The following is a 16,889-nucleotide window of genomic DNA, read 5'->3' as shown; positions in this document are numbered from 1 at the left end:
CTTTTCGTTATTAGACTAATTCACTTAGAATTTCATAAGATAGCAAAATAATGTACAATAATTTATTCAGTTATCGGGTTTAAATCTCCTAGGGAATTAAAGAGCAAAGTCCTCAGCAGAAAGGTGAATCTGTTTATTTTTGCATGATGATAGTAGTAGCAGTCAATCTCTTTTCCATGCTTGAGCTGTTTTGATTAGCAGCTTTCAGATGTGGATTATCTGCACTTGACAATAATGGCTTCTGTCTTGTGCCAAGTTTTTGCACAGGTTCATTGGGCACTACTTCTCTAATCCAAAGCAAATGGAAATTTTCAAATGCAAAATAATATGTCAGAGATCAAATCCCTGAGAATAAAATATAATTTTAGGAAAGAGGAAATGTCTGTTGTGACAAAAAAAAAATCCCAGTAAAATGACATGTTCTGAATAAAATGTGAAATAACAGTGTGCACTCAAGTTTAGTAACAGCAACTAGTTTATATTCTGTGCTTGATCACAAACATATTTTATAATATTTTCCTTGTTTCACTGCAGTGAGAGTATATTTGACTAGACTGCACATGTTGTTTATCACATTTATTTACCATTTCTGGCAGCCAAAGATACCAATGACATTAAACTGGCATGGGTAAATCAACAAGAAATATATCACCTTCCAAACATATTTACACTTTATCTAGCATAAAATGAAATCCTCTGAAGTTCAGAGTAATTCACTTTATTTGCCCCAGAGCTTTAATGCAATTTCTGGTAAATCTCCAGGTGTGAAATTATGGACTACTGGGTTTACTTAATTTTGTGATTTGTTATGCAGATAACATAAAACTGTATTTCTAGGTTTGCAGCTGTCCTGTGGACTGTGTGTCATACAGGTTCTGTTCGAACAGAGAAAGTTTGCATGAAGTGTTCAAAACAATGGAAACTATTAGTATATATTAGTGTATTATTAAATTTATGATTCCAGGATATTCCAGTCAAGAAAAAAAATCAAGAAATAGGCATACATTAATAAAAATAGTCAATTTCATATATTGACTATTGATTGTTGAGTGTTGAAAAGTCAAAGTGATTAAGAAGGAACATTGACAGATTGCTTGTTTCTCTGCTTTGCAAGTTTATTTTGTAACTTTTCTTAAACAGTCAGATATGGAGAAAAGTTCAGTGAATACAACATATATATATATATTTTTAAATGGGATATATTTTTTTTTTAAGTAGGAAAAAAGGCGTTATGTAAAGATATGTGAATCTAGCAGTCTCAGAACATTGTGTATACTGTGAAGGTGACACCAGCTTGAGGCACTTCAATTTGACATCGCATATGATAAATTTACTAAGGAAGTGTTTTGGTGGTTTTCTTAGATTCTGTGATTAAGACAATTAAATTTACATTAAAAGTTTTTTTTTTTTTTTTCCTTCTCCTCTATATTGGGGCCTAAAAGCCATTTACCTGTCCAACATTTACTTATAGGTTAAAAAAAAAAAAAAAAAAAAGCTTTCCAATGAGGAAGCTGAATCATTGTAGGTGATGGTCTCCTAACTGGTCAGGGAAGCCAGAATCAATCTGCTGACAGAAGCCAGTATCTTGCTTTGTGTGTTAATTCCTCTCTTCCAGACAGTTGTTCCTTGCCTGTGATTCTTCCAGGGCAATGAAGTGCCTTTGGCAAAACACCTAGCATAGGCCTAGGCTTAGAAGAGTTGTCTGTCCTTCAGTAAAAACTGCTATAAAATAGGAATTGATCGATTTCTCTCCCTCCCCTCACCTCTTTTTTTTTTTTTTTTAAATTTAAATTTTATCATTAGACAAGTAACAGAAATGTTAGAAATCAGAAGTGTCTGAGAAGGAGGGAGCAGGAGTAGACCAGCAGGATGGGGCCAGGGTGTTCTTTGGGGAGGGAAGGGAAAAGGAGGAGGAGAATGGGTGCTGCTTGGAGAGGCATCGCTGGAACAAAGACTCACTTGGCAGCTTCCTTTTAAAAGAAGTTTCCTAAATTTCCCTTTCAAGGGGTGAATGAAGTGGGTTTGTACAGTTCACAGTCAGAAATCCGAGTCTCTTCCAGCATCTTCCTCTGCAGTGGAAGGTGGGGTATGTTTCCACAGGGAGGTGGTTTGATACTTGATGTGTGATTATTCAGATTTTTGAGGTGCATGTCTGCACAGATTTTGAAAAAGGTGAGTGTTCTGGCCACCGCCAAGGAAGAGTGGAAATGAGGCAAAGGAACACTGGCTTGGTGCGGCTTTGCCACACGTGGCAGCATCTCTTTTATATGTTGTGTCTGCGAGATGTGTGTGCACAGAGCTCCAGTATTTGTCTCCTCTTCTCACTTCTCTCCTCGTGCAGGGGGATATTGGAGCCAGAGAATTGCCTGCCCTGCCTCCTGTGAGCCCCTTCACCCAGAAGCACAGAGGACAGGGGCATGACTTCAACTTTGTGAACAAAATCTCACCCCCATTCTAGCTGTGGCCCATAGTGCTACAGAACGGGACGTGGCCTTTTAAACTTTTTGCTTTCACTGAATTGTAATTTTCTTATGGAAACTGGAAAATTTCTGACACTCTTGTCCCTGCTGCACGCTCGGTTTGCTAACGTTGTGCAAACAAGTAGGAAATGTACTATTTGCTGCAAGTGACTTACTCTTGAATTTAACACAGTATACAGTGACATGAGTTCATCTCTTAATGTGCTCTGTAGTGCTAAAAACTACTTCAGATGCCTGAAGCTAGCACTGGAGGAGGTTCTGCTGACAAAAACACATTGCTATTCTCATTTTCGATCTAATACTCCCTCTGTGACAGAAGTTTGCTTTTCAAAGCTGTGAATCCTCCTGGGCTGGAGGATATAAAAATAATATTTTTACTGGTCTGAGGTCTCCAAAACATGCCAATAAATCAATCAGGAATAATAATTGGATTTTTGTTCTAATATATTTGATCAATGAAGTGGAAAAATTCACTAAGTTTCTGTTTAGAATAAATCATCCTCTCAAAAGCCTGACCTTTGCAATGAGAAGATATTTTATATGAGAACTTTCTGAGTAGGTACAGTCCAAGTGTTCTCAATCAATTGCAGTAATTTTCTAATTTAATAGACCATCTGTGTCAACGTCACATTTATAACCATCCTCTGAAGATGTTTCTTCCTCTTGTAAGCAGAAAAGGAAGTTAACTTCATAATATTTACATGATTTAACCTTTTACTTTTTGTTTTAGTAACCCTGGACTTTTTATGGGGGAAAAATTAGGGAGCTTTATTTTTGACTTCTGAGTAAGGAGTACAGGACTAGAGTTGATAGTGTTCAAAAATTTTGTGCCAAATAATACAATCTGTCTTGAGGTTTTTATTTATATAGCGGTTTCTTAGTTTTAATAAGTTGGATAAGGCTTCCTAGAGCATGACTGGCAGAGTAGCTTCATCTGCAATGTGCCTTGAATTACCACAGCCCAGGGGGCCTGTGTATCCTAAACAGCTCGCTAACAAGCACCTAATGATGCTGGATTGCCAACTTTTCTGGTTTTGTTTCCCTGATTATAGGTTTGCAGCATAGTAATCATAGCTTCTCATTGAAATTCTAGGATCTCTGAATAGCAGCAGGAAAAATTCTAGCACTGCCTAGTACAGATCACTGGTGGCTTCCTAATGCCAATATTACATGGTTTTATAGCTGTACTGTATTTGTCTTTAGAAAGAAAAACTTACTACCTACCTTTAATGAATGCTTGCATTGCTTTTCCAAATTCAATTAAAAAAAGAAAAAAGAAAAAAAGGAATGTGTTTAACAGTTCATCTTAATGTTTTCTGCTGTTAATTATTGCAAAAGCTATGGTTTATCATAAATGTCTGGAATGTTGAGTCATATTCTGTGATTTTGATGATAGAGTCCAACAAAGCATGCCACTACATGCCCCATAGACATTCCTTATACCACAAAGCTAATACCAAAACATGGAATCATGCCCCAGCTGAAATACCGTGGCTGTCACCGAGCACACTGGCTTGGGTCAGCAGGGCAAAGTATCTTCCAGCTTGGAGCAGGCCCCCAAACAGCTTCAGTCTGTTTGCTCTCAAGAAATCTCCTTTTTTTTTTTTTTTTGTGATAGGAATATATGAGTGAACATGAAAACACGTAAAGATGTTCAACATATAGGTAGGTGATGTATAAGCCATCTCTACTCCATGGCAGAGAAAAAACATTTTTTGGAAGACTCCAAAAATGTGTAGGAGAAGGTCATGGCCATTCATTGACTGAAAAGTAGAAACTTCAACCATTTTTCTTCCTTCTGTTCACTAGGCAGCCAAATGCCACAGTCAGTCCAAGGTGTCTTGGTAATGCAGATGGACAAATCATAGAATCATTAAAGTTGGAAAAGACCTCCAAGGTCATCTGGTCCAACTGTCCCTCTACCACCAATAAAACTAAATAAAGGATAAACACTAAATAATAAATATAGAATACATAAATATAGAACAAATAAAGAATAAAAAACTAAATACTGAACAAACATTCACATAGCTGGAAGATGTGAAAGTTCCAGTAGTTCCTAACATCCTGGAAGGAGAAGAGAGTGTAACATAAGTGGGGCGTGATCAATCCTTGCAGACAGGATCCGGCCTAGACAGAGAGGAATTGCTTTTCTGCAAGGCTGAGAGCCTGCTGCCTCGGTAATTGGGTCCTAAAAGACTTCAGTTAATATGAGGTGCCAGATAGCTTAAATCTGGGGAACTGAGAGTCCTAGTTACTTTATATCTCCTCTTTGTTAATTTTATCAGTCTAATTCTGAGCACTGTGGGATCAAAGTACGTAATTTTGATAGAAGTAGAGGAAAAAAAAAGGCAGTAAGATCAACATTCAACGCCCCTATTCACAGTATTTAATAGCAGATGATAGATGCTATATGCATGTGTGAGAGCTGGTGTCAAGGACGCGTGAATTTAAACTGCAGAACGACAAGGCTTCATTCAAGCACGTGTGGCTGGTTCCATTTTTTCCTCTGCACAGAAGCAGTTGGCAGCAAACAACAGCGAGGACTGGCGAGTGTCTCCTCTCAAATTAGCACAGAAAGAGAGCAGCTTCCCGCACCCACCTCTCAAGTTTGCATGGAGAATTTAAATAGTTTGGAAGTGTTGTTGGGAAAGCATATAAAGGAAGATATTGCTATTTCTAGTGTGAAAAACTGCTTTCAGAAACAGCTTTCCATCAGAAAATGTGTTAAAGGTCAGCACTGGGTGGATACTGGTTAGGGTGGGGATTGCGTTGATGAATGTCTGGTGAAGGACCCTAAAGAAGCTGCAGCTGGAGAGGAGGGAGATTGCTGGTGGCTCAAGAAGGGTTCGTGCAACCTGCTCTCTCTGCAGCCTTCAGAATAGCTGGAAGGGCCCTGGCTTTGGCAGATTGTGGGTCAGCCTCTGGGGAGCTGGAGATGTGTGACTCAGGTTTGTAGTTGCGTGCAGTGTGAGTGGGCACTGTGGAAAGCAAATTTTGATGTCTGTCTTTTGCTGAGGAGGTGGTGAATTTCTTGTGGATTGGGGGGAAAAGGCTGCGTGGCTGAGCGAGTGGGGCTGGTTGAGCTAACTTGTTGGTTTATGGGCAGTTCTAGGCACTAGTAGAGATCTAGTATGGTCACTATCTTGGTGTATAGCTTAAAAAAAAAGAAACACACCTGCTATGTTAATATTAATTGAAAAAGGGGTTGCATTAACTAAGTATATTTATGATAGGCACTTAGTGAGCTGTTGTATTTCTCATTTAGCTGATTCTAATAGTTAAGCAATTAATTTGAAAGAGTCAGAAGGTAAGAGGGAGCCCACATGTCTTTACGGTGCTTACTTCTGCAAGATGAAATGTGATGGTGGTAATTAAAGCATCTGTTCTGCTTTGCTGGAAGGTTGTGCTCAAGGAGAGGCTATCAAACTGCTTGTGTTATTGAATAAGGTAGGCTGAAACCGTTGTGCTCTGCTGCTATGTTGAGGAATGTGACTTCTGTTGTGGAGTCTGAGATCTCGAACTCCTGCTTCTTTTCATGCCTTAAAACAATGTTGGTAATGAAGTGTGGAATACCTCTTTACTGTGCCTTACCGCATAAGGTGCATTATCCTCTCTACTGGAGAGCTACATAGCTGTGATCTCAACCTCCTGAGCATGTGCAGATATGGAGTAAATGACTCCTTGTTCGTGGAGGAGTGTACCACAGATGCTCCTTGTTCAGGGAAAAATCTATTGGACCTGCTGTAACTATGGATAATAGTCTGGATAATCAGAGCAAACACTGAAATCTGGGCTGGGGAGAAGTAGAAATGAGAATGGCAAGGGTATCACAGGAAGAGCTGAAGTGGCTGAGAAGCTTGTGATGAGCCAAGAGATCTACTGTAAAATCTTTTTAGAGGAAGGATGTATTTTTTAGATTTAAATTCAGACTTCACAAACTGCTTCTGCACAAGAAAAGTGTGAGTTAACAGAAATCCCAGCCTTATTTTCTAAGTTGGCTTTGTCAGCTTGTAAAGCCATAATATGCGTTTCTGTGAGCAATTTCCATTTCTGGGAGATGGGAGGTAGGCAAAAGTCTGGGTTAAAGACTGCAGTTCTCCTCTAGGAAGCCATGGGTGCCTGCTGCATCCTTCCTTATTTGTAGCAACCAGCTCTGGGATGAGCTGGTGCTGTTAGTCCGGTCTTTGCCTGCTTGTTCATTGCTTCAGACGTTTGTCTGAAATAAGTGAGATGTTTCTGTAAATGATAGCTTTATGGTCAACAATAGCAGGGACTGGTCTACAGGTGTGCTGGCTCAACAGTAGAACTGGGCTATGAAAACCTTGAAAGCTAAACGTCGCGCTTATTCAGTATATTTTCACTTTCAAGCAACTCAAATATGTGAAATTAGGCACTACCTCTATTGTTTTTTTCTTGCTTGTTTTAAAGTAGGGAATTATATGTTGAAGTATTCACTGACTTTCTGACTTCATTTTTATTTTTTTTAGTACCTTGTGATCTGTCTTGTGGTAGGCCTCTATCCCCTTTGGGAACATCTTGCCTCAATAAAATTTTGAATGAAAACACTAGGAAAATAGGTATCTTTTGAAAACTATAGTTTTATTGAAGGCGGGCAAACTTATTCACATGTCCTAGATGTGTGGTATTGGGTAGCTGTAAAATCAAAAACTCAATACAAATCAGTCTCTAGAGTGCTGCACGTGGCCCTTTTTCCCAATATAAGCCCAGAGCATCATCATTGTGTAGTAGTACTTGGTAATAAAGTTAAGTTTTAAAATTCAATTAAAAGAATCACAGCTCATGCTGTTTATTTTTTAACTTTGTCTACTTTACAAACCCTGTTCTATGGTACACGGAAGATGCTTGTTTTTTCTTTTTATCTTTTATAGTATTTTTGTGGAGTTTCAAAGGCCTACAGAAAGCAGAATTCATTGCTACTCTTAAGCTTTGCTCAGCTCTCGGACAAAGAGGTGTACTGGGGCATTATGACTGAATACAGAAGTTCTAGAAAAAAGAAGATGGAAGGCTTTTTTTGGGGGTGGTGGTGGTGGGCAGTATGTGTTTGTGGGCATCTTTATTTAAAAAAACACCTTAACTGGAAGGCAGCACCTGTTTATTGTCCTTTCAGTGCACTCCCACTTGCTATAGATCATAAAATTCCAGTGCGTACAGACAGCTTTTGCCAAGCCTTTAACCTTGCCAGGTTGTTATAACAACTGTAGCTTGCTAGCGCATTGTAATTGCAGAGCTTTCTTTAAAATTATAAAGACAAGAGCTCTTTTGCTGCAGCAAACAAGCAGAAGTATGTATTTTAATGAACTTTATTTCAATGACGTGGTAAGCTGAAGTCCAATTAACTCAAATGCCGCATTTGACTTCAAAAGAAGGATGCTTTCCATGATGCTGTGAGGGACAGGTCAGCTGTCTGTGTGCTTCCTGTTTTGGGCATCAAGGATCCCAGAATGCCTTCAGGATTGTGGGGTCCTGCCTTAGGGCCACGGAGGCACCCTACAAGGTCCTGGTGAGGCACAGTGCTGTGTGACCAAAGGGTAGGAGGGTGTCTGTCTGGATTTGGAATCAGGAAACAGAGCCCATTTGTTTTGGTTACTACAGATAGTTTACATTCCACAGCATTAATAGTTAACCTTGGAATTATAATGAATTATGGGAATGCCAGCAGCACCCAAAAAAAGCAAACCGAATGCAAGGACGTGTGAGGAAAGGAACAGAAAACACCTTTATGGCATTAGTGTACCTTCATCATGAATAGTGCGTTGTATTGGTCCCGTCATTGCAAAAAGGTCATAATAAAGTATCTGTCAATGGCACATCTCCTATAAAATAAGAGACTAGACAGCACCTGTCAGAAACGTTATAGTTCTGGGAAATGACAAGAGAAGAGACATCATGGTGTCTCCTTAGAAATCTTAAAAATTCCCGTTAAAAATCTATTTCCTTATTTTGAGTCTGTAATCCATCATTTGAACTCCACTCTGCTATGTAAGTAAATCTTATCCAAGACACTACCTAAAAGAAACTGGCAGGATATGGTACCAATAAATTCAATGACCTGTTATGTAATTAGTTAAGACTTCTTTTGCATCGAAGTTGTTGTCTTTTATCAAGTATTAAACTATAATGCTAGAAAAAAAAAGTTGCTTATTAGATATTCCACTTGTTGCATTAAATTCAAACTTTAATATTAAATAATATGGAACTAATGCTTGTACCCAGTGCTTTTGTTATACCAACTCCTCACTTTAGATTACCTTCCTGTATGTAAAAATGATCTGTGTATCTTTAACAAATATGTATCAAAACTCTATCACCTATTTTATTGCTAGACGTGTGGTTTACCATCAATATGAGCACGCATTTGTGTTAAAGGGCCTCTCCTGCTATTTAAGAGGATATGCAAATACATGCATGATATGCAAATAGAGAGGATCTCAAAAATGTTGGAAGAGCTGTGATAGCACTATAGTAGGCTACAGCATCTCATCCAGCTGTCACTGCAGGGAGCCAGCCCATCTTCATTCCTGAGATCTTGTTGGCAGCCACCTCGTGGACTGTGGTGTCGGAACCTGGCAATCACCTGAACCTACACACACTTGCTTCTAGCTGTAATAATTCTGAGAAAAAGCTGGAAACTCCTATGTGAACCTGGCCATTGTTTTCTAAACTACGGACTGAACTCCAAAGAATTGGCCATCATGAAAACGCTGGGGGAGAATCGCAGAACCTAAAAGCCTCTCAGTCTGTAGACTGTAAAGATGCGTTAAGCCCTGTTCTGCTCCATGTACGCTGCAGTGAAGATGGGAACACTGTTTCTTCTATGAAAATAAAGCTATGAAATGGGTGAAATGAGAAACTGGTTGCCAGCCACTGCAGAATGCTGCTTCCCATCTCTGCAGTGTGTAGAGCCTGCTGCTTTAGTGGTTGTTGCATGGAGGCTGCCATCCCACTTCTCTGGGGGTAGGTTTTTTTTTTTTTTCCCCCTCTGAAGCTCTGCCCTCTTACTTTTGCCTTTAATGTAGTTCTTTTGGACTTAGATGGCCATGTATTTCAGGGTAAATCCAGCTGCAAAGCCTTCCTGGTAATGTGATGTTGGGAAAACCTATTTTCAGCGTTGTACCTACATATCTAATAGCAAATACTGTGAAACAGTGAATTGCAATCTGTGATATTTTTTTTTGGTAATGGTAATATGAAAGGAACAAATAACAAAAAATGGATGAAGCAGTAATAATCCTGGTTACCTCCAAAATGAGAAACTATTTTTTTATCTGCAGTTTAGCTCTTTTCATGTCTGGCAGTAAATGGTCACTGCTGTAATCATATCCCTTGCTGTATATCAGTTAAGAAACCTGAACCAGCAGGAAGAGTGATTGGAGCTCTGGAGTGACCTGACTGCAGAATGCAATTGCACTCTCACTTCTCCCTTCTGCAGTTAAAGTTACTGCACTCGTGCTGTTAAGTCCCAAGTTACTATATGGACTTTAGTCTTCTGAAATTTGAAAACCTCCCTTCTTTGGCATGACTCAGACACTTGTAGTACTCAGGAGTAGTTAGAAGTGGTTGAGTGGAACTTCTTTCAGACATTTAAAGAAGTGTGTATTCTCTGAAACCCATCACAGTAATGCTTTCAATGATTTTTTAAATTTTTTTTTAAATATACAACCACTAGAAGATGGGATAAATCAACTTCTGGAGATTTGGTGTTCCCTTTCAGAAAGTACATTATTGCACTAGATTATACTGAATCATAAGGCAGATCTACAACATACCCAAGAGTTCTCTATTGTGTAAGCTGTTGATTAAAACATAAAGACACCCTTTTGGAAGGGTGTCCTTCTGCTACACCTAGGCTGCAAACTAGAAAGCAGTCAAGTTTTGTTCTGCTTCACAGGTCATGTATCTCTAACAATACTTTTTTCCTTTGATTTTAAGGAATTGCTGGAGGTGTAATGAAGGGGATTTCTCCTTGTATAATTCAGTCTAATGGGTGCTCCTGCTACTTATAAAATTACCTACTAATGCTGATACAATTTAATGGGCTATGCTTACATTTCCTGTCTGAAGTTGATGTGAAACGTCCCATAAAAGAGGGGCTGAAACAGTTATAAGCTGAGTTGAGCAGAAGCTTCAAATGCCATCTGTAAACCACTGTGAGCCATGGAAACCTGTACAGGCTGACAGCAAAGAGCCTAGAGGGCTATAACGAAGTCTTCTTGATGCAACTGTGATGTATTTATGTGAGTCTACAGAAGATGGTCTTCAGTTACAGAAGTTGCTTGCAGGAAAAGCTTTTTTTTTTTTTTTTTTTTAAAGAGGGAAAGGGAACTTTTTTCCCCCCAGTTCAGTTCATACAATTATTGACAAAAGATGCTGGCAGTGGAAGAGAGAAAGAAATAATGGAAATAAGTTCTCTAAGTCTTTATTTTGATAGCGAAGCTTTGTTGCAGCAAGATGCTGCTTTCTGACTCATTTGGTAGATATCTGTCTTGAACGGGCATATGAAACACACAGTCTGCTCTGGTTGAAACACATCGGCTGTCTTTTAAAAGATGCTGAAGTGAAGGACAAACAGAACCAGTTCTTCCTCCACAAGTGCTTCCAATAGTTTAGGGCTTTGCCGTACTTCTCCTTCGTGCTTGAAAAAGTTTTCTTGGAGACTCCTTGGACTTTGGAAAGCTCAAAATCCAGTTTTGTGTCTCCTTTGTTATAAGGCTGCATGCATGTCCTCCTGGCAGAGGCAAATGCTACTTTGACATCCCACTGAATGTAATCTCTCTTAGCAAGAGTAATAAGGAACAGGAAATTCCTGTTGCTAACACAAATTTGTCATCCTGTGTGTGGGAACAGCTGTCTGCTGATTGGCATCCCCTCTTGGGACAGTTGAGAGCCCTGCCTCTGTAGGGATCCTGGCTGGGATTGTTTTTCTATTTTATTTTATTTTTTGCTTCATCTAACTATTTCTTTTACGTTCCTCCAAGCTGAAGAGGGCAGTTACTGTATTTGTGAAAGGAACCTGGAAGTAACTCTTGGATTGAACCAGACTTGCACAGGACGAGGGGAAAGGACTGTGAAAATGAGCTACAGTACAACACAAAAGCCCCTAAGATGTTTGTGGTGACAGCAGAGGGCTGCTCTACGTAAACATTTATTTCCTTACAAATACAAACAAACATGTCCTGCCTGAGCAAGAATATTTGTTAGGTTCTTCAGTTGACTGTGTAGAAAAATCTGGGCTGAGAAGTGCTGGAAGCAATTTCAAGTAGAAGACAATAGTGCCTGAGACCATTATGTCTCAAGGACAAATACGGAATACTTCCTGATGTTTGTAAGGACCGCTCACGATGGTGGGCAGGAGCTGCAAGAGGACCGGCCTTTGTGATTTCTTGTACCTCATGACTGATGCGCGTTGGTCCTGCTGCAGCTGTTGGGTGAACGGGAGCAGAGCTTACCCCGCCTGTGATTTGAGGGTGCCATCCCCTGTGAGCTGTGATGGGCTCAGTGATGGCGTGTCTGTGTGCAGGAGTGAAAGCTGTTGCCGCATTAGCTCGCTCCGTACCTCGGTGTGGGAGGACGCGCTCCAGCACGGGGGCGATTGTTGTGCCAGGGATGCTGGCCTGGGAGAGGAAGGGGGCATCTGCTCGCCGTGGTGCAGCTTTGAGGCGAGCTGCTAGAAGGGGAGCACAGCGGAGCCGTGGTTCAGCTGCTGTTTGCAGGCAGCACTGTTGCATGGTAACCTTTCCGGGAACACTTTCTGCACCTGGATTGTGGAAGTTACTCAAAATTTTCATGCCAAAGCTGTAGCTGTGATGCACTTTCTGACTAGATGATTCCCCTCCCCATGCCCTCGTACTTACCTCCTCTTTAAGAACTATAAATCCTCAGCCCTTTTAGTGATCATTGCTCAAAATTGCTGTCAGCTAAAAAGCATAGTAGTGACTTCTTCAGAAGATTAAAAACCTTTTCTTATTAAATAATAGCCCTCAGCTCTCAGACTAGTTTAATTAAAGATTTTATTCTAAGCCTATTTGTGCTAAAAGCTCTTTCCCAGCTGCTGTTTAGCTTGGAACTGAAGAGGTCGTCTTTTCTGTTCTGGCTTTACAAGGGAAAATTCCAACCTCTCTCCCCAGAAGCTTGACAGAGCTCCTGGGCGAAATCACCTTGGTTGGGATTTAAAAGTTTGGGCAATGGCATTGCCACAAGAAGTGGCAGCACTGTCACTCCTTGTCAGGACCCTAGCAAACGGATTTCAGCTGTCTATATCTGATGGAATGGGCATACATGCTTGCTTGGTGGCTTCCTTTGGAGCACTTTCAGTTGTGCAGGGATTTCAGAAAATCCAAAGAACTTTTCAAATCAGCAGGTTAGAAAGCATAGACCTGGAGGTTCTCAATGAAATACTTTTTTTTTTTCTTGTAACTTTACACTTCCCAAAATCTGAAGGTCCCTTAAATAAAAATTCTTTCATTTCCATGATCTTCCCATGAGACCCAGGACTTGCTCCAGCTTGCCCAGTAGTTCTAGGTCACTGATGACACTACTGGTCCTGACTCATACAAACTAGAGTCAGAGGTCTGGAGAGAGCAGAACTGGGTGACAAAGGATGTGCTTATTCCTGGGAGAGGCAAGCTGCTCAACTTTAATTGGAAAAGCACCTACAGCTTATAATAGAATGATATTCACCATTTTCTTCCTGCAAGAAATAAGGAATCTTTAAGTCTATTCTCCAGTTCAGAAATCTTTTGAAATGTTGGAATTGCTCTCAGAACAGAAGATGAGTTTTGCCTAGAATGTAACAATATTTGTTTGTATGCTTCATTTCTGTTTGAAATAACTTTGAGCTCTGTGTGTGCGTACCTATGTATATATTACTATTATATACAATATTGCCTTAAATGATAATTTTCCGGTACTTCTTTCTAGGCAATACTTTGCCTAAGCTGTCTTTGTGCTTGTCATAGGACATCAGCTTTGTAAAAACTTATGAGGCAGTAAAATGTGTCTTTGTACTGTTTGTGCTTTGCATAGGTAAGCTGGTTATACGGTTTGAGGGAGAATTATTGGAGCAAAAGAATAGTTCAATTTGATATATGATTATTGAGAAACATTAAGGGGGGGGGGGGACACAAGATAGCCTCAATCTTGAAAATTTTCCTTTTTTTTAATATTGGCTTTAAAAAAAATCTAATACAAAAGAAAAAAGAGCCCCAGTTTCTTCTATTAACACACTGCCTTGGTAACTGTTTCTAAGCTGTATTGTTAATGATTTAAAAAAAATCAAAACCCCTGCTACCACTTGAAATTACTTGATAAGTTTTTTTCTTCCTCCTGTTTCAAAGCTTGCACAGACAGTCTGAATCAGTCTGGTTAATATATATCTTTCTGTTGCAACTCTAGCAGCCGAAGTGTCATTCTGGAGTCAGTGGCCTAAATGTGCAGGGACTTCCTGAGCAGGATTAAACCTGCAGGCAGTGCATGTTAGTTAACTCAAGCTCTTGAGGTCATCTGCTCCCCTGTGCCAGTGTCAGGAGCTTGTGTACAGCAGCAAGAGAACAGGTACTTGCATAAATTCCCCAGCAGTTTGGTGTTGTGTGCGCCATGAGTTTGTAAGAGCTTGCTTGCTTAAGCTTCAGTTGTTTCCTGATGGAAATCTGCAGCTGTATGGCTGTTTGCAAAGAATTCATTGACTGCATGCTGCCAGTGACAATCCTTGAGACAGAGGAAGCGGTCCTGTCTATTTGGAATGAGTTTTGTTGACTTTATGGTACTGAATCTAGAAGGATGAAAATTGGCTTGCAGCGTTTCTGTTTCAGTTTAATTGAAGAGGTCACTAAAACAGCCTCTGGTTCTGGTGACTTTGGGGTTTAAGTACATCTCTTTTCCTATTTTACAAATGCATGGAAAACATTTTGAGTATAGTGCCCAAATTTATCTTTCTTAACACAGAGACGTGCGCACAAGTGAGTTTTTTGATATTCTGAAGGGTAAAGTGAGGGTGTGTAGAACAAAGAGAAAACTGTATTTGACTGAGTAAATGAATTTGCATCAAAGCTGTCATGTCTCTGCTCTTAAAACAAATCTCATTTTAAGATCTATACTGCTTTCAGAAAAAAATCCTTTATCTTTTTCATCTCGCAATGCATGTTTGCAGTCAACTCATAATTATTCCCGAATTAGAGAGACTTACAAAACAGACTAAAGGGCTTTTGAAAAATGGGGTGAGAATATGTCGCTGTCCAAATCCAGGTAAAACTTTATTGTTTTTGTTATTGATGGCACAAATTCATAACATAACTGCATAGCAGCAGAGGCCTCTAAGAGTACCATGGCACTGCAGAAATTGTGATCTCCAAAATTGGCTGTAACTTTAATTTCTGACCAATGATTTCTAATGGACAGTGTGGCTCTGGGTGAATCACTGTGCTCTGAGTCTCACACCTTGGAAAGTGCAAAGTTCCCCTACAAATTTAATCTTTTTAGAGAAATTCAGTTTAAAAACATGTAAAGTCTGAGCTATAAATAAAAAGCTTCATCAGCAGCATTTGGTTAAAGGTGAACAAGGCAGGCAAGCCTCTGTCCCTACACGTTCAGGGTCTCCTGAGGGCTTTGTCTGGGTGGTGTAACTTTCCTCACAGATGGAGGGGAAGCTGCTGGTGTCAGAGCTGTGTCCATGGCCTCAGCCTAAAGGGCGACAGGAACAGGACTCGAGAAGAGCGTTGCCAGATGCAGAGGGGTCCAACTCTGCTCTGCAAAAAACTCATTGCTAATCCAAATTGCAGTTCCCAGGCACCCACAATCAAAATGCACATATATAAAACCTGTGGCATGAGACGGTACCCAATGTGCAGCCCAAATGTCATGCTATGTTGTCAGATTGATATGGCAAAGTGAATTATTTAAAGTGAGATATTCTAGTATTGCTTATCAAGTCAAATGTGGAATTTCTTAATTTATTGACTGCCCATCTTCCAGGGGCTGATTTTCAGCAGAGAACTTTTTATTTTTTTTGTAATTATATTTCTCTTCTGTGTAACTGTGAAGATTAATTTTTAATCTTCTATACAATCAGTGACACTTCCTCACTTGCCTTTGTGCAGTGAGGATTGGAGAAGACCCCTCTTAGTCCCTCATCATACCTGTTTCCTATGATAAGAGCATATGAGATGGCTAATTTCAGTCTATGAAAATCCGTGGGTCGTTGAAGTTGTAGTGAACAAAGTATTCTGGGACATCTGTGGCGATTTCAGGACACAGGGAGATGGAGGGGGGGAATCTTTAAACCACTTTAAGTCTTACTGAAAACTTCCTGGTCCTTCAAACTGAGGCTTAAACCAGTATCAACTTTTGATTGTGGTATGTAACTTGTTTTCTTTGGTATGAAAAAATAAAACCAAAAAGGCAAAGCATGGAGAAACAAATATAATATTAAATATATTAATACATACTACAGAAATAGCTTTCCTTCTTCAAGATTACCTTTGCTGAGAAATAAATGTAAAACACTCGAGAAATGAGTCACTCAATTTGCCCATACTAAATTAGTTGGTTAAATTTAGGAAAATATATTTAAGGTTTACTAAGGGAATTGTAGCTACAAATTCTTTTGCTAAAGAATTTTCAATGAAATTACCGGTAGCTAATTTTGTAAAATATTTCTATATGTGACTACCATGTGCATCTCTTCAGAGAAGGGGAGATGACTGCCTGATTGTGCAGGACCTTTGCTCTTTCACTATTTTTTGAATGGATTGAGGCATATACTGAATTTAATAATTAAAAAAAAAATAATCTCTGCAGACTAACCCTAGCATGTGTACATTATGCTGCAAAATTGCTGCTCATTGGGATTTTAGTGAGGTGCCTTGCTGTGATTTTCTTCCCAGACAAAAGTGGACACTTGCACAGAAATCAAACAGAACAGCTGCTGTATAATTGTTTCTCTTTTGTACTAATCATCAGTGTTTAAAGAGGTCCTGCAAATAAATGCATGCAGTTTGCCGTCCATTACCACAGCAGGTCAAGGTTAGATTGCTCTTCTTGTTCTGATACTGAAGAACTTGATAGAGAGGTAAAGATCAGAGGGCATTGATGCTGCTATCGTTTTCTCACTTTTTTTTTTTCTGTGATTCTCTGTTTCCCTTTCTGGAAGAGAGAGCATCCAAAATGTGCTCCTTTTGGGTTGGGAGTCACAGGGGAAAGGCACACTGAGTTGATTAATTTTTCTAGAGCACAGGAGGCCAAATAGTGACTCATGGGCTAAATCATGTTTACAGAGTGGTTTTCTGACCCAAGGCAATGATAAATGGCAGGTCATTGTGTGACTTACCATCTCCTCAGCACGGAGAAGCAGCATTGCTGCCAGTCCAGAAGCTGGTTCCCAGAGCTTCTGCT

General features: G+C 39.7%; 1 protein-coding gene across 1 annotated transcript in view; it reads left to right on the top strand.

The window, feature by feature from the left end:
* Positions 1-5,307: 5,307 nt before the first annotated feature.
* The window catches only part of HTR2C (5-hydroxytryptamine receptor 2C), a 284,648-nt gene continuing 273,066 nt past the window's right edge, over positions 5,308-16,889 (top strand). Inside the window, exon 1 of the mRNA XM_040571971.1 lies at positions 5,308-5,431. The gene's annotated coding sequence lies outside the window, so the exon portion shown is untranslated. The remainder of the gene's footprint in view (positions 5,432-16,889) is intronic.

This window comes from Cygnus olor, chromosome 13 (genome assembly GCF_009769625.2).
Source record: "Cygnus olor isolate bCygOlo1 chromosome 13, bCygOlo1.pri.v2, whole genome shotgun sequence".
Classification (NCBI taxonomy): Eukaryota; Metazoa; Chordata; class Aves; order Anseriformes; family Anatidae; genus Cygnus; species Cygnus olor.
This window is presented reverse-complemented; position numbering and strand designations above follow the sequence as displayed.